This window comes from Biomphalaria glabrata, chromosome 11 (genome assembly GCF_947242115.1).
Source record: "Biomphalaria glabrata chromosome 11, xgBioGlab47.1, whole genome shotgun sequence".
NCBI lineage: Eukaryota > Metazoa > Mollusca > Gastropoda > Planorbidae > Biomphalaria > Biomphalaria glabrata.
In genome coordinates this window covers 40,389,964-40,415,112 of record NC_074721.1, presented here as the reverse complement: position 1 = coordinate 40,415,112, position 25,149 = coordinate 40,389,964, and the positions used below count along the sequence as shown (strand labels likewise).

The following is a 25,149-nucleotide window of genomic DNA, read 5'->3' as shown; positions in this document are numbered from 1 at the left end:
GTCAGCTAGCAAACGCCGTGGAAACTTTGGGGCACTGTGGGACACTGGTCATCCACTGCACCCAAAACCATCTCCAGTTGTTTGGACTCTGTTCTGCCACTGGATTCAGCTGGCAAGGGGTGAGAGAGTGAGGCTGATGCTGCGTTCTGCCACTGGATTCAGCTGGCAAGGGGCGAGAGAGTGAGGCTGATGCTGTGTTCTGCCACTGGATTCAGCTGGCAAGGGGCGAGAGAGTGAGGCTGATGCTGTGTTCTGCCACTGGATTCAGCTGGCAAGGGGCGAGAGAGTGAGGCTGATGCTGTGTTCTGCCACTGGATTCAGCTGGCAAGGGGCGAGAGAGTGAGGCTGATGCTGTGTTCTGCCACTGGATTCAGCTGGCAAGGGGTGAGAGGGTGAGGCTGATGCAGTGCAATTCTCCCTCACTTTAATAAATTTTCATTGCGCAAGCCACATTCTCATCTTCGATTTTCATCAATCAAAATCCCTGCGGAGATAGGCAAATGGCAAAGTGGCAAGTGTAGATACACTGCAGCCATAGCTAAAAACCTACACGTAGGTGGCCCAGACCATCTGGTTGATTGCCAGTGACTGGAACTTGGCAGTAGTCTGAGCGTCTAAAGCTACCTTTGTTAAGAATGCACTGCGAACCTCCTTAGCATGAGGAAAGGACTAGAGAAGGTGCCCTAAACATTGCCTGTCCCCTATGACCCTGGCCAGTCTCCCGCGACTGGCGGGGATCCCACTAATGCGGGAGAAACAAATCAAATAGAAAACTAAAAAAAAAAAAATCAAAACACATGAACTTACACTCGGCACCTAGTACTGCTCTTGTTGATAAGAGATCGCCTTCGACAGGCCTTGCAGGGCGAAGATGAATATCCGGACTGGTATCTGTTAGACAACTGGCCAAAAACAGGTTGGCGCAGCCTAAAGATTGTTCTTTATCTTGAAAAAAATAATGAGGAAACACTTGAAGCTGGTGTAGGCTGTGCTGTGAAATCTAAATTAGTCAACAAGTTAGCAGGATTACCAAAAGGCATAAATGATCGTCTAATTAACTTACGCCTACCTCTGACCTCAAGGCGACTTGCCACTCTTTTAATCAGACTACAACACCACCTAGAAACTGGCCTATTTCCGGAGAGTCAATGCGGCTTCAGGCAGGGTAGAGGCAAGGTTGACATGATCTTTGCATTCCGTCAACTGCAAGAGAAATGTAGAGAGCAAAATTCAAATCTCTATACTGCATTCATAGATTGGACCAAAGCTTTTGGTAATGTCAGTCGTGAAGGCCTTTTGCAAATCATGTCCAAATTCGGCTGTCCGGATCAATTTATAACAACGGATACTTCAAGCCTTTTCCTGTCTCAAATGGCGTGAAGCAGGGCTGTGTGCTGGCTACAACGCTTTTCAGCATAATTTTTACCCCTATGCTTAAAGATGTCTTTCGCACAGAAAGCATCGGAGTTGGCATACGACATCGCAATGATACAAGTTTATTCAACGCTCAAAGACTCAAGGGAAGGACCAAAGTAAACTATGACTGCACCAGAGACCTGCTAAATGCTTCAAACGAAGAAGACCTTCGAAAAAGCCTGTCTCTCTTCGCTAACGCCTGCATAATTTTTGTCTTAACCATAAATGTAAAAAAGACAGAAGAGCTGCACCAACATCCTCCAAAAAATCTGTCACAGAACTAGACATTCTCATAGATGGCCAGAAATTAACAAACGTCAAAAAGTTAGACTTCAGTTAGGCCAGGGGAGGCGCGGCGGCTGAGCGGTAAAGCGCTTGACTTCCGAACTGGGGTTCCCGGATTCAAATCCTGGTGAAGACTGGGATTTTTATTTCGGGATCTTTGGGCGCCTCTGATTCCACCCAGCTCTAATGGGTACCCAACATTAGTTGGGGAAAAGTAAAGGCGGTTGGTCGTTGTGCTGGCCACATGACACCCTCGTTAACAGTAGGCCACTGAATCAGATGAACTTTACATCATCTGCCAATAGACCACAAGGTCTGAAAGGGGAACTTTTTTTTTTTAAAGTTTGTCTATCTGGAAATCACCATATCAGCAAACGCCAACCTAGATGACGAGGTAGACTTCCGTGTTGCTCGTGCCAGTGCTGCTTTTGACAGACTTCAAGGACAAGTGTGGCAGGAAGAGAACTCAGCATATGCACAAAACTGAAAGTCTAAAGTGCTGTAGTTCTCCCGTTGCTCTTATACGCATCAGAGCCCTGGACCTTATATTCCCGCCACATCAAAAGCTAAACTCCTTTCACCTACGATGTCTAAGCAGTATCCATAAGGTGTGTTGGTCTGACCACATGCCATACACAGAAATCTTAAAGCTGTCCAACATGCACAGTATCAATGCAACAGTTAGAAGGTCCCAGCTTCGATGGGCGCGACATGTTGTCCGCATGCCAGACAATCGCCTTCCAAAACGACTTCTGTACAGAAAAGCGCTCCCAGGGAGACCAATGCAAGCGACATTAGTTGGGGAAAGTAAAGGCGGTTGGAGATTATGCTTGTCACATGACACCTTCCTTATCAGTTGGCTATAGAAAACGATGATTTTTTTTACACCCTAGTCCAGCGGTTCTCAGCCTTTTTAGCTCGGCGACCCCTTTTTACTATTCCCAACTTTGCGGCGACCCCTAACAGTAAAATTATTTTTGTTTTTATATGCCTAGGTAACTGTGCTTTTGCAAATGGTAAAAAAAAACTTTCGACAAATGCGAATATATTGTCAAAATGTTATGTTTAATTTAATTTCAAAACAATATATAATCGCCGTATAGCAGTAATGCCCAACCTCATTTGACCCGCGGGCCATTTCAATCTCCAGCACTCGTGTCGCGGGCCACATCAACGGAAATGTATATAGACGATTGGAAATTGACCTGAATTTGAAGTTATTTGATTAGAAACCCTTGGGTCTATATTAAGTACTTACATTAATGAATTGTATATTTGAAGCTTTTTTTTTTTCACGCGTTAGATAATGGCCTAATTTCTGTACCGTACTTAAAATATGAGCCATTTTATAGCTAGCTTTACAACCGAATAAATTTATTGTCTCTTTTTATTAAATATTCTTATAGGCATAGTTAAACTATCTTTTATTCGCGGCTTAATCGAGAATGCCGCCATAATGCCGTTTATACGTTTTTTTTAAACAGTCACACTTTCTTTACAAATCAAATGTCAGCTGATTATTTTGTTCCACAAAAAGTAAAGAACCTTCACCTTTTCTGATATATAAAAAAATTGGGGGCCGTAACGTAGATAAAGATACATTTGTCAACTTTTTTTTTTTTGAATGGGGGATTTTCTACACATTGAGTCAACATTTTGGCGGGCCGGATGGAACCACGTCGCGGGCCGGATCTGGCCCTCTGGCCGTATTTTGGGCATCATTGCCGTATAGTCTTGAAATATATTTCTGCATATAATTAAATTCCTAAGAAATACAAGTTTAAGGCGTGCAATCATTAACTTGTTTATTAGGTATCCACCATATCCATGTTCCATACGTATGTGAGAGTTTCAAAAGCTTGGATAGTGATCAGGGTAACAGTAAACTACATAGCTACAATTGTCGCGACAGTTTGGCATTGTTTCTGTCTCACCAGAGGATGAATTATTGTCTTCTGCATCAAGTCTTTTTCTGTATTTAGCTCTACTTGATAACTAACCGGCTGGTAAAGCCAAGTTACCCAAAATATATATTATTGACAATGAAATAGGAGAGTGCAATACAGACAACTCGGGTGCAAACACCAAATCCAGCTTTATGTTACTGACATTAAAATGAAATCATTTTTCGCTGCATCTCTATTAATGAGTTTAATAAACTCTTTCTGTCTGCGGAACATCTTCATATTTGACTGTGAATGGAATTCTGGCAGATGCAAGCAGCAAGCGGTTCGTCAGATTTGGAAAGTAAGCATTCACAAATGTTCTTTCACAAATTATCATTTGATTTCTTTATCAGGTTCAATATCATTTTCCTCATAGAGAGTTAATACATGGAAATATTATTTTAGTCACAGTTTGTTTGTCACGTGAATGTTAATGTTCATGTGAAGTTACATTCTGAAGGATCGGATTATTTTCAGACAACTCGAGAGACATGTTGCTTTAGGTCCTTGTAGTGAAGTTTTTCATTCCTTCTTGTAATTCTTGTGTCTGTGTCGTCGATATCGTGAGCTCCGATGACTTTTGGTGACTCATTTAGTAGCAGACGTTGAATTCGTCATACTGGCAAACTTCTTGTACCATCTGTACAAACATCACTAATAGTTTTCAACGAGATTTTCTACTTTTCCAAAAATGAATCAACTTTCCGACATAAACCTCGTTTTGTAGTCCATTCAATTGCTTTGCGAAAGATAAACTCGTCTTTTAAATCATGTATATATCTCAACATACCTCTACATTACTTGGTCTCCATGTTGGCAAAGCTCAGATGTTCAATATCAATAGAACGCTGCAGTTATTTGAGTCAAAGAGATTCTGATAATAAAGCTTCTTTACAAATGATGCCTAGGAATTTCTTAATTCCCACTTCTACTATTGAACTAAAACCAAACCGTCAATAAATCAATTAAATGTTTTATGTTTTTAATGTTTCATTTCCATGGGTTCTTCCCAGATGAAAATATTTCATTTAAATAACATGGACAATTTAAAACTATAACCTATAACATGGACAATTTAAAACTATAACCTATAACATGGACATTTTAAAACTATAACCTATAACATGGACATTTTAAAACTATAACCTATAACATGGACATTTTAAAACTATAACCTATAACATGGACAATTTAAACTATAACCTATAACATGGACAATTTAAAACTATAACCTATAACATGGACAATTTAAAACTATAACCTATAACATGGACATTTTAAAACTATAACCTATAACATGGACATTTTAAAACTATAACCTATAACATGGACATTTTAAAACTATAACCTATAACATGGACATTTTAAAACTATAACCTATAACATGGACAATTTAAACTATAACCTATAACATGGACAATTTAAAACTATAACCTATAACATGGACAATTTAAAACTATAACCTATAACATGGACATTTTAAAACTATAACCTATAACATGGACAATTTAAAACTATAACCTATAACATGGACAATTTAAACTATAACCTATAACATGGACAATTTAAACTATAACCTATAACATGGACTATATAAACTATAACCTATAACATGGACTATATAAACTATAACCTATAACATGGACAATATAAACTATAACCTATAACATGGACTATATAAACTATAACCTATAACATGGACTATATAAACTATAACCTATAACATGGACAATTTAAAACTATAACCTATAACATGGACTATATAAACTATAACCTATAACATGGACTATATAAACTATAACCTATAACATGGACAATATAAACTATAACCTATAACATGGACTATATAAACTATAACCTATAACATGGACTATATAAACTATAACCTATAACATGGACAATTTAAAACTATAACCTATAACATGGACTATATAAACTATAACCTATAACATGGACAATTTAAACTATAACCTATAACATGGACAATTTAAAACTATAACCTATAACATGGACAATTTAAAACTATAACCTATAACATGGACAATTTAAACTATAACCTATAACATGGACTATATAAACTATAACCTATAACATGGACAATATAAACTATAACCTATAACATGGACAATTTAAAACTATAACCTATAACATGGACAATTTAAACTATAACCTATAACATGGACAATTTAAACTATAACCTATAACATGGACTATATAAACTATAACCTATAACATGGACTATATAAACTATAACCTATAACATGGACAATATAAACTATAACCTATAACATGGACTATATAAACTATAACCTATAACATGGACTATATAAACTATAACCTATAACATGGACAATTTAAAACTATAACCTATAACATGGACTATATAAACTATAACCTATAACATGGACTATATAAACTATAACCTATAACATGGACAATATAAACTATAACCTATAACATGGACTATATAAACTATAACCTATAACATGGACTATATAAACTATAACCTATAACATGGACAATTTAAAACTATAACCTATAACATGGACTATATAAACTATAACCTATAACATGGACAATTTAAACTATAACCTATAACATGGACAATTTAAAACTATAACCTATAACATGGACAATTTAAACTATAACCTATAACATGGACTATATAAACTATAACCTATAACATGGACAATATAAACTATAACCTATAACATGGACAATTTAAAACTATAACCTATAACATGGACAATTTAAACTATAACCTATAACATGGACTATATAAACTATAACCTATAACATGGACAATATAAACTATAACCTATAACATGGACAATTTAAAACTATAACCTATAACATGGACAATTTAAACTATAACCTATAACATGGACAATTTAAACTATAACCTATAACATGGACTATATAAACTATAACCTATAACATGGACTATATAAACTATAACCTATAACATGGACAATATAAACTATAACCTATAACATGGACTATATAAACTATAACCTATAACATGGACTATATAAACTATAACCTATAACATGGACAATTTAAAACTATAACCTATAACATGGACTATATAAACTATAACCTATAACATGGACAATTTAAACTATAACCTATAACATGGACAATTTAAAACTATAACCTATAACATGGACAATTTAAACTATAACCTATAACATGGACTATATAAACTATAACCTATAACATGGACAATATAAACTATAACCTATAACATGGACAATTTAAAACTATAACCTATAACATGGACAATTTAAACTATAACCTATAACATGGACAATTTAAAACTATAACCTATAACATGGACAATTTAAACTATAACCTATAACATGGACTATATAAACTATAACCTATAACATGGACAATATAAACTATAACCTATAACATGGACAATTTAAAACTATAACCTATAACATGGACAATTTAAACTATAACCTATAACATGGACAATTTAAACTATAACCTATAACATGGACTATATAAACTATAACCTATAACATGGACTATATAAACTATAACCTATAACATGGACAATATAAACTATAACCTATAACATGGACTATATAAACTATAACCTATAACATGGACTATATAAACTATAACCTATAACATGGACAATTTAAAACTATAACCTATAACATGGACTATATAAACTATAACCTATAACATGGACTATATAAACTATAACCTATAACATGGACAATATAAACTATAACCTATAACATGGACTATATAAACTATAACCTATAACATGGACTATATAAACTATAACCTATAACATGGACAATTTAAAACTATAACCTATAACATGGACTATATAAACTATAACCTATAACATGGACAATTTAAACTATAACCTATAACATGGACAATTTAAAACTATAACCTATAACATGGACAATTTAAAACTATAACCTATAACATGGACAATTTAAACTATAACCTATAACATGGACTATATAAACTATAACCTATAACATGGACAATATAAACTATAACCTATAACATGGACAATTTAAAACTATAACCTATAACATGGACAATTTAAACTATAACCTATAACATGGACAATTTAAACTATAACCTATAACATGGACTATATAAACTATAACCTATAACATGGACTATATAAACTATAACCTATAACATGGACAATATAAACTATAACCTATAACATGGACTATATAAACTATAACCTATAACATGGACTATATAAACTATAACCTATAACATGGACAATTTAAAACTATAACCTATAACATGGACTATATAAACTATAACCTATAACATGGACTATATAAACTATAACCTATAACATGGACAATATAAACTATAACCTATAACATGGACTATATAAACTATAACCTATAACATGGACTATATAAACTATAACCTATAACATGGACAATTTAAAACTATAACCTATAACATGGACTATATAAACTATAACCTATAACATGGACAATTTAAACTATAACCTATAACATGGACAATTTAAAACTATAACCTATAACATGGACAATTTAAACTATAACCTATAACATGGACTATATAAACTATAACCTATAACATGGACAATATAAACTATAACCTATAACATGGACAATTTAAAACTATAACCTATAACATGGACAATTTAAACTATAACCTATAACATGGACTATATAAACTATAACCTATAACATGGACAATATAAACTATAACCTATAACATGGACAATTTAAAACTATAACCTATAACATGGACAATTTAAACTATAACCTATAACATGGACAATTTAAACTATAACCTATAACATGGACTATATAAACTATAACCTATAACATGGACTATATAAACTATAACCTATAACATGGACAATATAAACTATAACCTATAACATGGACTATATAAACTATAACCTATAACATGGACTATATAAACTATAACCTATAACATGGACAATTTAAAACTATAACCTATAACATGGACTATATAAACTATAACCTATAACATGGACAATTTAAACTATAACCTATAACATGGACAATTTAAAACTATAACCTATAACATGGACAATTTAAACTATAACCTATAACATGGACTATATAAACTATAACCTATAACATGGACAATATAAACTATAACCTATAACATGGACAATTTAAAACTATAACCTATAACATGGACAATTTAAACTATAACCTATAACATGGACAATTTAAAACTATAACCTATAACATGGACAATTTAAACTATAACCTATAACATGGACTATATAAACTATAACCTATAACATGGACAATATAAACTATAACCTATAACATGGACAATTTAAAACTATAACCTATAACATGGACAATTTAAACTATAACCTATAACATGGACAATTTAAACTATAACCTATAACATGGACTATATAAACTATAACCTATAACATGGACTATATAAACTATAACCTATAACATGGACAATATAAACTATAACCTATAACATGGACTATATAAACTATAACCTATAACATGGACTATATAAACTATAACCTATAACATGGACAATTTAAAACTATAACCTATAACATGGACTATATAAACTATAACCTATAACATGGACTATATAAACTATAACCTATAACATGGACTATATAAACTATAACCTATAACATGGACTATATAAACTATAATCTATAACATGGACAATTTGAACTATAACCTATAACATGGACAATTTAAAACTATAACGTATAACATGGACAATTTAAACTATAACCTATAACATGGACTATATAAACTATAACCTATAACATGGACAATATAAACTATAACCTATAACATGGACTATATAAACTATAACCTATAACATGGACTATATAAACTATAACCTATAACATGGACAATTTAAAACTATAACCTATAACATGGACAATTTAAACTATAACCTATAACATGGACAATTTAAACTATAACCTATAACATGGACTATATAAACTATAACCTATAACATGGACTATATAAACTATAATCTATAACATGGACTATATAAACTATAACCTATAACATGGACTATATAAACTATAACCTATAACATGGACTATATAAACTATAACCTATAACATGGACTATATAATCTATAACCTATAACATGGACTATATAAACTATAACCTATAACATGGACTATATAAACTATAACCTATAACATGGACAATTTAAAACTATAATCTATTATTAGCTATAATCTCTAATCACTTTCGTCACGACATTACCATACAAATTATTACTTACGATTCAGCATGGCTGCGCTATGCTTAAAGTTACATCAATTTAAACTCGTAAAACATTATGTACGATGCGACATTTAATATGTTTGAAATCACTCTGATCTAGTTGTCTATCCTTCAATATCAGCAACAACAAAAATATGAACTTCCAATGGAAGAACTTTATACAGTGTCAAGTTTTACAAGTTAGAATAGAGTCGAGATAGACCCAACAAAAAAAAAAAACATATTTTCGATGGTCTAGGCGACCCCTGGCAAATTGTCATTCGACCCACAGGTTGAGAACCCCTGCCCTAGTCAGTGTAAGTTCTGCAATGGTTATTTATTGTATTATAATTTTATAATCTTTTCTAATAATTCTGACTCTCTCTTCAAAGATCTGCTAAACTAATAGTAGTATTATTCTATTATGCAGACGATACTCAGCGATAATTACTTATAATAAAACTACAATACCACACTTAACAATACTTATAGTAACTTATACTGATTACAATTAAAAATGCTGTGGAAAGTAAAATCCGAAAGGGTATAGGCTAAACTGAATTTAAATTAAACAGATTTTACTTGTATACTTTTATAATAGTTTTCACTTTGTATTATCTAGATTTAAAAAATATTAATTATTAATTCTATTACTATTTTTACTTTTGTTCTCTTTAATTATAAGTGACACAAGGTAGTAAGTGTTTAATGAAAGTGCAGAGCCAAACATTATTACTTAAATCGATGGTGCGCAATTCGTTTTTTTCTTTACGTATGTTATGGGCTTTGTTGCTGAACATAAAAATTATATATGTGTCAGACGCGAATAGCCCAATTTTTCAGTAAAAGAATTTACAAAAGTCATTTCTCTATAGAAGAAGTCACGAAGGCTATATAAAATACAACCACAGACCTATATATACTACAATAAATAAAGTTTTTGGATTTCTAGTTACGATTTTTTTTAGGTAGGTATCATAAATAAATAAATTTATTTTTAAATAGAAAGTTTTATGGAAGAGGCAATCATGGGCGCCTGCAGGGAGGCGCCTTTGAATTCTTAGTCGCCATATTTTAGCTATTAAAAAATATGAATGAAATACTTCTTCCAGATGTGTTTTTTTTTTTTTTTTTTAAGACGTAGATGTGATGCAGATTTAATCAGAATCCAGGCGACGTAGTGTACTAGAAGAAGCCGAGAGGACCGGGAAGAGCTGGGAAACCATAAAAAAAAACTAGCAAGAGACCGTGGAGAGTAGCGTGTTTTTGTTGAGGCCCTATGTTCAACGAGGAACCCAAAGGAATAATGATGGGGGGGGGGGGTACAAATGCATCACAGTGTACTCCCTTGCGGGCGCCCATGCATTATTGATTCAAGAGTTAAATAAATTAATGCACATGGTCTTCTAAGTCTAAATCTAAAGGCCTATCATTGAAGCATTGTTAGTTTCCAAATAAGTAGTGCTTCCACTGAGGTACAGTTCTTATCTTATCTTATCTTATCTTATATAATACAGACGTTACTTCAAAAAAGAAGATGATTACGTCCTACGCGTCATGCATTTAGTCATGCATATTAACCAATGACTTAAATTCTGCCAAGTATCAGTTGTAAAGATATGCTAGAATAGTATTTCACTAGAATAGGCAAATCTGTAGTTCATGTCCGACTAAGTACGGTTTATTGTAGGCTTGCAATTCTTTGCACTATAAAGGGTGTCAGATATTCTATAGTTAGCCCATTCTTGGTCATTCTAAACAAAATCCGAGAAATGATTTTGCATTATTTCTAAACTTTGAAAACTAAAGATCATTCCTTTGTTAAGACAGAAGAGGTTGATTCGGGGCGACTTCTCTTACAGCTTGGAAAAGAGTTATGTATATAATAATCTATATATGTCTGTGAATCGATCAATCGCGGATTAGAATTAGTTTCCGGTTTCCAGTCTAAAAATAATACATGTCTATGGTCTGCATTCTTAAACACTAGTTTCTACAGATGTTTTTTTTTTTGCATTCACCTTCGGGTTAAAGGTTGAGGCAATCCACCCAATCGGAGTTGGGTTAACTCAATGGTAACTAGAACTAAATCCGCTTCTAGTTTCTGTAATGCCTCCCACGGAGCTAACATAAAACCCCAAAGACCTTGATAGTGAAACATGGATACTGAGACCATGACAGTAAGAGGATGATGGTTATACCACTATCATACTGAGCGCATGATAGTTAGGCCATGATAGTGACACCATGATAGTGAGACATGATATTGAGACCATGATAGTGAGACCATGATAGTGAGATTATAATAGCGAGAGCATGATAGTGAGACCATGATAGTGACATCTTGATAGTGAGACCTTGATAGTGTTATGACTTTGCCGTGCGCACCGCCATCCAAGATAGTGCAGAAAGAAGGTGCGCATTATCTGTGACTAAGCAAGTCGGATGTTGACATTAGAGACTAACGATTTCCGCCCTAATAGAGAGCCAATATGGAGATGCTGTACTCAAGGCAGATGCCCTTTGTGTTTGTCATGTCTCTATGTAAATAAACGTCTATGTCCTCGTTGAGTTGCCTCACTTAAGTTATTACAATAGTAAGACCTTGATAGTGTTACGATCTCTCCTACTATCCAGGCTCTCTTCTCACTGCACCACACGACACAACGAACTTAAAGAACCTCACAACTCATCAGGGCTCCAAAGTATCAGTCAGTTTAATTTCAAATACATTACAAATATTGCGCAGTTGGCAACAACATTACACAAACTGTCCAAAACCAAGCCTTGCTCCACCTTCACACACCGTGCTGGTTTTCGCCTCGTACTGGTCACATGCGAGGTAACGTGAAGTCTTTTTGACACACTCGCTCTTATATAGTGTCTCTACCAGGGGCGGACTGGCTATATGGGCATTTGGGCAAAAGCCCGGTGGGCCGGTACCCTAATGGGCCGGTAGGGCCACCGAAATGGCCTGATCGAAGTCACTATGGCACATATCATGTTGTTAAAGGTTTTATAATATTCTTATTATGTTATTATTATTATTTTTATAAAAGGCCCTCTGAGCGTCGTGTTTAAAAAAAAAATCTTTCACAGACATTACAGTGTAATACTCTTTTAATCAAACACATTTTCCGAAAATAAAATGTAGAATGTAGACAGTGCTTCTAGTAGGCTTCATCTTTTTAGGGCCTACATAATTGCTGATTTAAAAAGACGCTATATATTGCTTATTAAGATATAGAGTTCACTGTATGCATGCATATCGATACATTATCAAACTTAACAATGATTTTTAAGGACCGATACACCTAGAAATGGATGCCTATCACATGATAGAGAATTTGTGGGCCGAATTTTATAGAAATTCCCGGGCCGATTTTGACAACCAGTCCGCCCCTGGTCTCTACTGGCCTTCTAGAATCGGATGGAACGTTCTTGACCACTCAGAATGATCACAATCGCCTTGACTTGCGTGCGTAATATTTACACACAGGTCGTTGCCGAACTGGCGTGTACTGTCACTGGTCACAGTTGACCGCTCTTCCTGCGCTGGAATGTGGCGATTTGGGTAGGCTAAAAACACACAACACTACCCCCATTTGTGTCACCACCAGATTTACAACAATAGTGATAGCATGATAGCATGATACTGAGACCTTGATAGTGAGAGCATGATAGTAATAGCATGATAGTGAGACTTTGGTAGGGAGACAATCATAATGAGAGCATGATGGTTAGGAGAGCATGATAGTTAGAGCATGATAGTTTGACCATGATGGTGAGAGCATGATGGTTAGACCATGATGGTTAGACCATGATGGTTAGACCATGATGTTTAGACCATGAAGTGAGATCATGATGGTTAGACCATATGGTTAGACCATGTGGTGAGACCATGATGGTTAGACCATGGTGATTAGACCATGATAGTGAGACCATGATAGTGAGACCATGTTAGTTAGACCATGTTAGTGAGACCCTTATGGTTAGACCATGATAGTGAGACCTTGATAGTGAGAACATGATAGTAGTTTGAATAAGATAGTTGGAATATCATAGTGAGAATATGATATCCACCCAATTAGAGTTGGGCTGACTCAATGGTAGCTAAAGCTAAATCCCCTTCTAGTTTCTCCACTGCCTCCCACGGAGCTAACATAAAAGCCCAAGGGACATTTACGTTTAAACTCCCAATCCCCCACCCCTCCCACGGGCCTAGCACTGAATTTCGGGATGTGCGTCTATCGTGGTTTTTGTTGGGCGTGCTTGTTTGGTTCGTCTTGGCGTGGTGTCTTAGTGGGTGTTGGATCGTATCTTGTTGCGGGATGACTGTCTACGTTTAGTGAAGAGCTTATATGGCCTAGTGTAGGGAAGGTTTTAACCGGATCTGGTTTGTCTTTGTCAGCACATATGTTTGTTGCCTGTCGATGTAAAAAAAACCCACCAAAAACAAAACAATTAAAAAACAAGAAAAACACTTTAAAAAACAATGCCTCCATTAGACTATTTAAAGCGATTATTTTCCTGTTAATAACTAAGGAATCTGAGATTTTTAAAAAATGATTTTTTTTACCACGCGCCATTTCACATCATTAGATTATTACACTTCTACAAATTATAAAGGTCAAAGCAGAGTTATTACTATTTGAAGAATTTTAAGGAAAAAATCGTTGGAGCCGTTTTCGAGATCAGTGACAACTTTTTTTTGAGCGCGTGAGTTAAATGGAGGCATTGTAACATACAACAAAAGTTATGAAACGTTAACAAAATCTAATACAACGAAAATAGAAATAAACAATTAAGAAACAAAGTAAACGAAAAACAAACGAGAGGGTAGTAATGTATTGGAATGGCTGCCACGTGTGTATTTTCAATCCCACCACTCCCAGAGCAGACGTGAAGTTTGTTTAGTTTGAATACACTTGGCGCGGACTTCAAAGGAAGCTATTGTGAACTAGATAGCTTTCAATCAGACACACACAAAGTTACGCGCCCTTTTTTTTTTTTTTATTCAGTTCGTTTCAATTAAACAGAGGAGATAACTGATGCAGATCATTTAGTTATTCACTCTTGACACCCCAATTGGTCATTTTTAAATATAAAAAAAAAATACGATATCTTGTTTTAGCTTCCAGTAGTAAAATTTGTTATGAATGTATTTTAATTAAGAAACTATTGAACATTTTTTAAAATTACATCGGATCAAATCAATTAGCAATGGTTATTATTAGATCTGATCTTATCTTAATCTACATTAGGTTTACCTGCATCTTAAACTTTTAGAAAAATTGTAAGAACCATTTTTGAGATTATGATACTTAAGACTTTTAAAGTTTTGAAGATTCGGCTACTATATGCAATTGGAAAGAGAAAATTTTAATTTTTAAAACGAACTATGAAGGCATTTTTTTTTTCATAAAATTACACCATTTTTTTAGCCTACAGTTATTCACTATTAATAGTCAAAAACAAATGGAAATTATGTAGAAACCTTTGGGGCACCACACTAGATCTGTCAACCGTCTTTCTCCATTCTTTCTTGTCATTCGCCATTGATAGAATTTCATTCATGACACGCCTGTCCATTCTTTGATATTGACTTCCCATCGCTTTCTCTGTCTGCCTCGTCCTCTTTTTCCTGGTACTGTTCCCTGAGGGAAAGTTTGAGCACTGAGGATATTGTGATGTGGTCATAGAGTCTAGGTTTTTTTTTTTTACAGTGGTCAGCAGGTCAATCGTGTGTGGGGGGGGGGTCCATTAGCTGTGTTATTCTTTTTGTAAGTTACACAGTATTTAGCCATATTTTCTTAAAAATAAGCTCAGTTTTAATAATATTACAACCTGGCAGAACTGCGTCGCCGCTGACCCCAAACTGTATCACCACTTTGGATACATCAGCTGCGTGGAGAGGGGGGAACTGATTTGTGGGCGACATCGTTCCGACCACAGCTAATGCTCGGGCATTCATCTCATGTCCATAAGATGATCCATAGTCCCCGTATCTTGTGGTATCAAGTCGTTAGTCCAACTAACAATATAACTGTATCGGCAGCTTTTTCGATGATATTGACAGAGATTGTAGTCTTTGTGTGCATTTCTAATTCATGAGTTTGGATATTCTTAATAATATTTGTTCATGTTCCAATTTTGGTTTGCATAAAAATTGAACAGTACTAGTTCTATAACAAATGAAGAAACTATTAGAATTTTGTGTCTTAATTCTTAAAATATAAGAAACACACTAGTGTTGGAAAGTTTTATTGGAGATCTAAACAAGTTAATTCCACTACATAAACATAAACAATGTTACGTGAGTGGCCATTCAGGTCAGAAGACATTGACAGGCAACACTCAGATGTCCGGCATTAGTGTGGAGACTGGTATAAATCGTGTGGTAGCCGCTCATGCAGCAATAGGTCTGAAAGAGACAATGTATGGAATCAGCCAAACACAATTGTGTGTCCATTTTTACATTTTTTGTCTGTCTCTCTGTCTGTCTGGTAAAAAGTGTGTACACGTTATTTCTCCCACACCCATTCTTGGATCAAGCTGAAACTTTGCACAATTATTCATTGACATAGACAAAACATGAATCAATAAAAACATATAACCAATTATACATTAACTACTGGTAATTAATTAATCTGTTTAGTAGCAACAGTTGAAACTAATCTTCACAAATATGGAATAATTTGTTGGGTTTAGTCCCCTTAAATAATTGTTACTATTTCCCCCTCCCCTCACGCATTCTTCGATCAAATTGATACTTTAAACAATTATTTATTGTACTTAACAACAAGGAATCAATTTAAAAAAAACTCAAATATTCAGCTAATCATTGGTAATTAATTATTTTGTTTGATATCGAATACATTTTGTACATTATTGGTAGATATAGTTTTAAAGATGGAGTTCTTCCCTTTAAGATAGGCTTTTTTTTTTTTCAAGGAGTTTATATTTTGTTTCTTTACGTTTTATATGTTTCGGAAAATTCTTATATCCTAGCCCAAACATAGCACAGAACGGCTGGGGTTCGGACCTTAGACCATCGAGATATCGTGCAGAGAGCATACCACTCGACAGGGCTAATCTTAACTGGGTGCAATAGCAGTCTATATTTACAAAGCTTTTATCAACTTACTCCGTCTGTCTGTCCGTCTGTCTGTCTGTCCGTCTGCCCGTCTGTTCGTCTGTCCGTCTGTCTGTCTGTCCGTCTGTCTGTCTGTCCGGCTGTCTGTTTGTCTGTTTGTCTGTCTGTCCGTCCGTCTGTCTGTCTGTCCGGCTGTCTGTTTGTCTGTTTGTCTGTCTGTCCGTCCGTCCGTCTGTCTGTCTGTCTGTCTGGTACTTATTAGATCTTATTTCTCCTTCTTCCTATTTTCAGATCAAGTTGAAACTTTGCACACATTTTTTTCACTGTTCCTAACAAAACATAAATTAATAATTAAAAAAAACCCTCACAAATATTAATAGATTAGTTTTCAATTAAAAAAAAAAAGAAATACGTCTTTCAGTATTAAAATATATTAAAAATGTGGAGTTCTTCCCTTATATGCGTTAGTAATTTTCAAATATTTTATTTAATGTCCGTTGATCTCGTTGTTCTGAGTTGTATGAGACCATCACTATCCTGAATTTTTAAACGAGTGTATAGCGACTCTATCAGTTCAAACAGAAACCTATTGACACAGTCGAGACCAGTGATGCCTAGATTAAGGCCTGTGGTCCACATTCGGCCGGTGACGCCGTGTTTGCCTCCGTCCTCCAAACTATTATAATAAAACAGAAAAAGATTGGTTCCATTCGACTGGATTTATAGATTTTGTATGTTTGTGCGCCCTTTGACACTTACCTTGGAAATTGATTTAGTCCCTTCTCCTCAAATACTGAAACAGTTTGGGAACCACTGGCCTAGATCTATCTATCTCTCTGTGGGAGTTTACGTCTCGAGAGACGATCTTTTTCCTTTACAACTTCTTGTGTGACTAAATGGCCAATCCTTGATACACAGTTGCGATCGCAGGTTGGGCATCTGTAATCACCAGGCGCTGTTGCATTATCACCCTTCTTTCTGCTTCTGTAGTGTATGGCATCTGTAATCCGAGACCCTTCCTTTATGCTCGCTCTCCATGTGGATCTATCCAGTACTACTTTTCCCCAGCTGCTAGTGTCGATTTTGAAGAGCTTTATATCTATCTATCTCTCTCTCTCTCTCTCTCTCTCTATCTATCTATCTATCTATCTATCTATCTATCTATCTATCTATCTATCTATCTATCTATCTACCTGTCCATTCTCCACTGTTGATAGTACATGTTGAGCACACACTGGTCCAAAGAGACATACATCAGCTGTAGAGAAGAAGACACTTGTGTATACTTGTATCGGTTTCATATTGTATACTCGCCTCTCATGAGGAAAATACTAATGTATATGTCCTCCTTAGCTACCAAAAAGGGGCTGTTGGTGGTGGTGGTGGTCCGGGGTAATGCTGTTCCCAAGTGCCAACAGTTCTTCTGCATTTAGAGCTGCAGATGTTCAACATACGTCTTCAACTCACCATTAAAAGTAAGATAAGATAAAGTCAAACACAGGGGCGGAACTGAGTGACAATGGAATGTAAAGGCGTTGGACAGTGGCGTAGCTAGGAATTCGCCATCATTTGGGGGGCCCTCGAGGGCTTGAAAACTTTAGGGGCCCCTGCATTTAGACATTCCACATGAAGACGAGATAATGGCGTAATGTTTAATATTAAATGTAAAAAAAAATTCAATTCGAACACTCAATTTGGGCCCCCATCAAGTGGAAGCCCAGGGGGAATTTCAAATTCTCTTCAGTCCCCCCAACATAGCTACGCCACTGGCGTTGGAGGCAAATATAGTCTTTAAATAATAATAATAATAATCTTTATTATCCGTAAGGAAATTTGTCTTACAATTTGTGCATTACACCAAACAAAAAGCATTATAACTATAAGAAACCAAAGTGTACATTCACACCAGACTCACTCATAATTTACATGTGACAAAGTTTATACCAGATTGTTCTTATTTAATGATTTGATTGCCAGGGGAACAAAAGAGTGTTTGTGTCTGTTTGTCTTTACTATCGGTGTCTTGTATCTGTTTTGTCAGTGTTTGTCCTAAGATCTTCAAGTTAGACAATATGTCTGTAAAAATATGATTTACGGAGACCTAGAGGGCTAGGACTGACAGTGCCTGATAAGATAATTGGAGGCCCTAAGCGAATTGAAATTGGTGTCCCTAAATGAAATAGATTTTAAAAAATTTAAAAAGCCAAAAAAAAATAAATAAAATGACGCAATTTATTTAAAACCTAACATTGGGCACAAGTTTTGCTATTTCTTCTCTAAAAAAGAATCCTATGCGAGGCCCCCACCGATCAGAGCCCCTAGGCGGCTGCCCATAATATATTATTCATAACAAATAAACTCGGACAAGTTTTAGGGGGTGGGGCACTATATAATGGGGAGGGGGTCCTAAGCTGTAACTTGATTGGCCTACACCTCCTGACCTCTCCACTCAACGAACACACGATGTATACCTACCTTTAGGCCTAAAGTATGTACCTATGTACATATATATAGACACTTGAAAGAAAACACAAGTCTAATGTTACATACACAAAGTCATGTTACGTTAATGAGAGAAAACCTTGCTTAACTATGGAGAAGCAATGAAAACCTTTGACCTGGGCACGGACCACGGACGCTCAGATTCAACAAGCGTTACAGTAGTTAGCTCCGCACTTGTATTTTAATTTTATGCAAATGGTTAAACACCATTTTTAAAAGCAAGATATTTAGAGCAGGAATTATTGTTGATATATGTGACGTTACCTCGGTGACTATATGCTATAAATAAATAAAGAAGGCGTCATGGCTGAGCGGTAGAGCACTTGGCTTACGAACCTTGAGTCCCGGTTTTGAATCCTAGTAAAGACTGGGATTTTTTATTTTGGGATCTTTGGGCGCCTCTGAGTTCACCCAGCTCTGATGGGTACCTGACATCAGTTTTGCTGGCCACTTGATACCCTCGTTAACCGTAGGCCACAGAAACAGATGACCTTTACATCATCTGCCCTTTAGACCACAAGGCACGAAAGGGGAACTTTACTTTTTTTAATTATTATTATAAATAAAATAACACACTTAAAACTAAAAATACCTATTTTCTATTGTACCTAGACATAAATACTATTATTTAAAATTTAAATCTATTTTGAGCATTTATATGATTTTTTTTTACAATTTATTACCTTGAGATCTTACCTTCACAAGAATAATAGAGAGCTAGAAAAAAGACGAGGCATAAGAGCAACTTCATGTCGTCTTTCTTAATGAATAGCAGCTGCAAAAGATTCAATCAGCTTATCACCACATTTAAAACAACATTTGTCAAATAAAAATAAGGGCGTATAATCATGTGTAAGACGGTGTTACTTCTATACTTAATTTACTATTTATGGATTTCACGAAATTAGGTATAGAAAAGTGTCTGGTGAAATCCTAGGCCCCCAAAATCAGTGAAGAGAACAGGTGGCAGGGTTTGAACCGAAAACAATCGTCATAGAAAGTCCGAGCACTGATCTACAACGTCACTATCATCTTTTACTTCGTGTTTTCACAATCATGTGCTAACTTCATGTTCCCACTATCATGTTCTAACTTTATGTTCCCACTATCATGTTCTAACTTCATGTTCCCACTATCATGTTCTAACTTCATGTTCCCACTATCATGTTCTAACTTCATGTTCCCATTATCATGTTCTAACTTCACGTTCAAATTATAATGTTCTAATTTCATGTTCCCACTATCATGTTCAAACTTTTCATGTTCCTACTATAATGTTCAAACTTTTCATGTTCCTACTATAATGTTCAAACTTTTCATGTTCCTACTATCATGTTCAAACTTTTCATGTTCCTACTATCATGTTCAAATTTTTCATGTTCCCACTATCATGTTCAAACTTTTCATGTTCTCATAATCATGTCCTAACTTCACTTTCCCACTAACATGTTCCAACTTCATGTTCCTACTATCATGTTCAAACTTTTCATGTTCCTACTATCATGTTCAAATTTTTCATGTTCCCACTATCATGTTCAAACTTTTCATGTTCTCATAATCATGTCCTAACTTCACTTTCCCACTAACATGTTCCAACTTCATGTTCCCACTATCATGTTCTAACTTCATGTTCCCACTATCATGTTCTAACTTTATGTTTCCACTATCATGTTCAAACTTTTCATGTTCTCATAATCATGTCCTAACCTCACTTTCCCACTAACATGTTCCAACTTCATGTTCCCACTATCATGTTCTAATTTCATGTTCCCATTATCATGTTCAAACTTTTCATGTTCCTACAATAATGTTCAAACTTTTCATGTTCCTACTATAATGTTCAAACTTTTCATGTTCCTACTATCGTGTTCAAACTTTTCATGTTCCTACTATCATGTTCAAACTTTTCATGTTCCCACTATCATGTTCAAACTTTTCATGTTCCTACAATAATGTTCAAACTTTTCATGTTCCTACTATAATGTTCAAACTTTTCATGTTCCTACTATCATGTTCAAACTTTTCATGTTCCTACTATCATGTTCAAACTTTTCATGTTCCCACTATCATGTTCAAACTTTTCATGTTCCTACAATAATGTTCAAACTTTTCATGTTCCTACTATAATGTTCAAACTTTTCATGTTCCTACTATCATGTTCAAATTTTTCATGTTCCCACTATCATGTTCAAACTTTTCATGTTCTCATAATCATGTCCTAACTTCACTTTCCCACTAACATGTTCCAACTTTATGTTCCCACTATCATGTTCTAACTTCATGTTCCCACTATCATGTTCTAACTTTATGTTCCCACTATCATGTTCAAACTTTTCATGTTCTCATAATCATGTCCTAACTTCACTTTCCCACTAACATGTTCCAACTTCATGTTCCCACTATCATGTTCAAACTTTTCATGTTCCTACTATAATGTTCAAACTTTTCATGTTCCTACTATCATGTTCAAACTTTTCAATTTCTCATAATCATGTCCTAACTTCACTTTCCCACTAACATGTTCCAACTTCATGTTCCCACTATCATGTTCTAACTTCATGTTCCCACTATCATGTTCTAACTTCATGTTCCCATTATCATGTTCTAACTTCACGTTCAAATTATAATGTTCTAATTTCATGTTCCCACTATCATGTTCAAACTTTTCATGTTCCTACTATAATGTTCAAACTTTTCATGTTCCTACTATAATGTTCAAACTTTTCATGTTCCTACTATCATGTTCAAACTTTTCATGTTCTCATAATCATGTCATAACTTCACTTTCCCACTAACATGTTCCAACTTCATGTTCCCACTATCATATTCTAACTTCATGTTCCCACTATCATGTTCTAACTTTATGTTCCCACAATCATGTTCAAACTTTTCATGTTCTCATAATCATGTCCTAACCTCACTTTCCCACTAACATGTTCCAACTTCATGTTCCCACTATCATGTTCTAATATCATGTTCCCACTATCATATTCAAACTTTTCATGTTCCTACAATAATGTTCAAACTTTTTATGTTCCTACTATAATGTTCAAACTTTTCATGTTCCTACTATCATGTTCAAACTTTTCATGTTCCTACTATCATGTTCAAATTTTTCATGTTCCCACTATCATGTTCAAACTTTTCATGTTCTCATAATCATGTCCTAACCTCACTTTCCCACTAACATGTTCCAACTTCATGTTCCCACTATCATGTTATAATTTCATGTTCCCACTGTCATGTTCAAACTTTTCATGTTCCTACAATAATGTTCAAACTTTTCATGTTCCTACTATAATGTTGAAACTTTTCATGTTCCTACTATCATGTTCAAACTTTTCATGTTCCTACTATCATGTTCAAACTTTTCATGTTCCCACTAACATGTTCAAACTTTTCATGTTCTCATAATCATGTCCTAACTTTACTTTCACACTAACATGTTCCAACTTCATGTTCCCACTATTATGTTCTAACTTCATGTTCCCACTATCATGTTCTAACTTTATGTTCCCACTATCATGTTTAAACTTTTCATGTTCTCATAATCATGTCCTAACTTCACTTTCCCACTAACATGTTCCAACTTCATGTTCCCACTATCATGTTCTAATTTCATGTTCCTATTATCATGTTCAAACTTTTCATGTTCCTACTATCATGTTCAAATTGTTCATGTTCCCACTATCATGTTCAAACTTTTCATGTTCTCATAATCATGTCCTAACTTCACTTTCCCACTAACATGTTCCAACTTCATGTTCCCACTATCATGTTCTAACTTCATGTTCCCACTATCATACTCTAACTTCATGTTGCCGCTATCATGCTCTTACATCATGTTCCCGCTACTATGTGTTCACTGTAAAATTCCGACTATCATATTCACACTATCATGTTTTCACTATCGTGTTCCTACTATCAATGTTTTACTAAAATGTTCTTACTATCATGTTTTCACTATCATGTTCTTACTATCATGTTCTTACTATCATGTTTTCACTATCATTTTCTCACTATCATCTTCTTACTATCATGTTTTCACTATGATTTTCTCTATATCATCTTCTTACTATCATGTTTTCACTATCATTTTCTCACTATCATGTTCTTACTATTATGTTCTTATTAATATGTTGGAGGTATCAGCCACAGTTAACTAGTCCTATATCTGAGATGCACTGCGCAGTGGTTTTCCGATCAGTTCGCTTTTTCAATTGGCATTTTGGACCACTGTCTAGTTAGGGCCTCTATATAGAGTAAGCAGGTTATAGGACATGGTCGGCATTCTCTGTTGACACATGGAAAAGTCAAATTTCGTTAGTCCCAATTTTCAGGTTCCCGGGATTCCGGAACATGTGTAATTTCATTCTTTGGCTTAAGAAGTGAAAAATTATCCGTTGATCTTGTCGGGAAAATTGAAATTGGCATCAGCTTTCATCAATTATGGGTGAGTGAAAGATTGTCCTTTAATTTATCTATCAATCTATTACTCTCTATGTAGTGTTTCATCTCTTCCAGATTGTAACCAACACATTTGATATGGAGTCATTTTGGTCAACCACTTGGATTAGACAAGAGAGATCACTTTGTAAGTGTCGCTAGCGTTGAGTCAAAGACTCCTAGGCTCATGGAAGCTTCCTTCAATCGGCTTGCATGTTTTGTCTTCGAGGGATCCATGCAGATGTAAATTTGTTATATTTATTATAACCAAGTCACTCGGGCTAGAGACAAACCCCAATGATGAGCAATGATGAGCGGAAGTTGGGAAACTTCCCTAAACTTCTGTTCCGTCCGCCTTACATCGGCCTGTCAAGGAACCGAGTGTGGATAGTTGTGGAGGCTTTCTTCCATCCCCGCCAGTGCAATGGACTCGGTCCTTAGGCTTCCAAGCGGGGGTTCTCGTTGCTTTCCTTCAGGGCACCAAGTTAAGGTTTAGGCTCGCTGCCCATGAAAAGCACAACTAATACATATCTCAGAACCCCTGCCTTTTTTCTATAAAACACAAATGGATCTGGAAGGAACACTGTTAATACAATAGAGATGTAGTACCAACTATAAACAACATATATTAACCCTTAAAGTGTGGAGCTTTTTTACAAGAATGCAGATTAAAAGATATTACAATTCTAGTGTTTAGTGGATAAACTACCACACGTGTGTAAAGGGTTAACAAACTCAGTATCGATGTATTGATCTGTTACAGTCTTACCTGTGACTTCAATTATATCCCAGCCAATGTGTACAGCAGCTTTTTATTCCTATCTTTAAAAAAATGTGTTTTAGTTTCATTAACCCTCGAGCTATAGATATGGGCATCTTATCATTAGCAATGAAAGACAAAAGTATTCTAATAAATTAGATACAGATTTTTTTCTTCCGACTTAATTATGTGATTTCTGGAGATAAGGTAACTACATTATGGCTTCATGGCAACATGGCTTCTATCTATCTATCTATCTATCTATCTATCTATCTATCTATCTATCTATCTATCTATCTATCTATCTATCTATCTATCTATCTATCTATCTCTGACTCTCTTTCTTTCTCTCTCTCTCTTTGCTAGAACTATTCGAGTCACTGTCATTGACACTAATGGAACATGCACACATTCCTTAGACGA

General features: G+C 35.0%; 1 long non-coding RNA gene across 1 annotated transcript; it reads right to left on the bottom strand.

The window, feature by feature from the left end:
* Nucleotides 1-16,170: 16,170 nt before the first annotated feature.
* Nucleotides 16,171-24,854, bottom strand: LOC106054943 (uncharacterized). The gene is made up of 4 exons (XR_008773704.1): nt 24,736-24,854; nt 20,217-20,295; nt 18,212-18,276; nt 16,171-16,346 (listed from the first exon to the last, which is right to left on the bottom strand). It is a non-coding gene; the product is annotated as an uncharacterized LOC106054943 (long non-coding RNA).
* Nucleotides 24,855-25,149: the final 295 nt, after the last annotated feature.